Genomic DNA, 2366 nt, shown 5'->3' with positions numbered 1-2366 from the left:
CTTGGAGCTCGCCCGCCAACGCGCCCCTCGCCCCGCCCCCTCGCGCCCGGCAGCCTATCAGCGCGCCCGCCTCCGCCTCCAGCCCCGCCCCGTTGCTGGGCGGGCGGCGGGTGATGGGGGGGGGCGACCGTTAGGAACCGTTAAGAACCGTTGGGACCGTTGGCCCGGGCCCCTCCCGGCCTGCTCCATGAGGTCTCGGCCGCAGCGTCCAGGAGCGAAGCTCAGCGCTGTGTCGCTGGAGCAGCTCTGACCATCGCCTGCCAGACCCGGAGGGGGTGCTGCTGCAGGGCTGTGGGGTGCACGGGGCTTGGTGGGGGACTTGTGGGGCAGGAACAAAAGGCACACAAAGCAACAACAACAAAAGGATAAGGATATGGAGGAAGGGAAAAATGTGAAAAAAAAACCAACAGGAAATCTGATAAAATAGTTATGTGAAAATACTTGACTGGCTGCTACACTTGTCTGTGCCTGATCAGTGCAGTGACTCCTATCTTATTAAGTTTGTTTCTACCTGTCCTACAAGGGGCTCTCAGTGCTGTGTGCATGTCCGGGAATGGAGCTGTGAGTGCTGCAACTGCAACTTGCCAGCAGCTGGAGTGAGTGCAGGTGTTGCCCAGGGAGGTAGTGGTGTCACTGTCCCTGGGGGTGTTCAAGGAAAGGCTGGGTGTGGTGCTCAGGGACATGGTTCAGTGGGTGACATTGGCGGTAGGGGGATAGTTGGACCAGATGACCTTGAAGGTCTTTTCCAACCTTAATGATTCTGAGATTCTAAGTGAGGGTGTGATCACAGGCAAAGAGCAGCCCAGAGATGCTGGTGAAATGTCCTGGGAAAAAGGCAGGAAGGGGGGCTGTAAGGGACGGATCTGTGTGTGAGAGTGCATTTATGTCTTTAAGAGCACTTTTATTGTTTTAAGGCATTTTTGCCATTATTTCCTGGATCTTAGGAGGAAATAAATATGCAGAAAGGGTATAGGATATAGGTAGCCTGAACTTGACTTTCTTTTATTATTATTATTATTATTATTTTTTTTTTTTTTAAAGTGGGCCTGACAGACTTCTCTGACAGAATGCAGATGTCACCAGTTGGTCCAAGTTTATAAAGTTTATAAGTTTCAAGAGTGTTAGATTAAGCTTATTTTTTGTTGTTGTTGTTCTGTTTTGTTGTTGTGTATTTGTTTGTTTCTTGGAAAATACCTTGAGATCCAGCGGCAAACTATTGTTTTCATTGCTAATCAGTAATATATTCTGACACTTCTGACGTTTTAGAGTCCCTGAAAAATATTCTTTCCCCTCCCCCCCCCCCAAAAAAAAAAATAAAATAAAATAAAAAATAGTGGTTTCCATGTTCTGAAGGCCTTCCTTTTGTAGATCTCTGTATAAATTGATCTTACATATATTTTACCTTACCTCAAGCAGACTCAAGAGCCCTAATCAAAAATAGCAGACAAGCTAGTGAGGTGAACAAAAAATAGGTTGCGTGCTGAAAACTCCAAGGTCCCCTTTGCCTACAGAAGTCTTTGTAGTGTTAATCCAGTTTATCCCCTTAGCTGTCTTTTCTTCCTAAAAGGTGCACTTTCAAAGGTGCTGAGCTTTTTCAGGAGTGTTGTACTACAAGGTTTGATGGTGTGACAAAGCTGCTTCTTGGTTCACGCACCATAATTTCTCCTGAATGTTACCTCACGGTTTCTTGTTTTGTCTCACCAGTTGTGCTGAACCATGAGAGGAATTGGGCCAGTAGACTTTAGAATAATGCACATATAAATCCTCACGACCATGTACCATACCTTTAGTTATAATAGTGTTTATATAGTATTAAATGCTGTTATTTTGGAACAAAGGTGAAAGAGAAGGTTTTTATACTTGATAGACATTTAATCAACCCAAATGCTGCTCTATTGTAATATACCTCATTGAATTAGTTCAAAGGCAGTAGTTATTCAATATAGAGCAATGAAAAAATCAAAGTAACAGAGCCTCAAAAGTTCACTTAAAAGAATATTACTGAAAGTTATTCACTATATATAGAAAAAAAGGATCAGACCAGAGTTCTGATGTAATGCTGTCAAAAATAACAGAGGCTGGAAAATCACCTCTGCCTAGAAATTACTGGCAGTAACTTTCCATTCAGTGAAGGACTTTATGATTATGCTAAGACTATGAAAGGATAATGTCACAGAAATTTCGCAGATGAATTGATATCGTTGTTCAGGCAATTCAAGAAGGAAGGAGATGCAGTGAATTTCTCAGAGGAGAAAAATACGATGGGTGAGGTCTGCGATACAAAATAGTTACAGCTCTGCAAATGTATTCTGTCTTTCCTTGGTCCTCTGGTTACATGTCCACAGTGGCTGCAAATGCCTTGGGCT

The sequence above is a fragment of the Aythya fuligula genome, chromosome 2 (genome assembly GCF_009819795.1).
Source record: "Aythya fuligula isolate bAytFul2 chromosome 2, bAytFul2.pri, whole genome shotgun sequence".
In the NCBI taxonomy this organism is placed as follows: domain Eukaryota; kingdom Metazoa; phylum Chordata; class Aves; order Anseriformes; family Anatidae; genus Aythya; species Aythya fuligula.
This window is presented reverse-complemented; position numbering follows the sequence as displayed.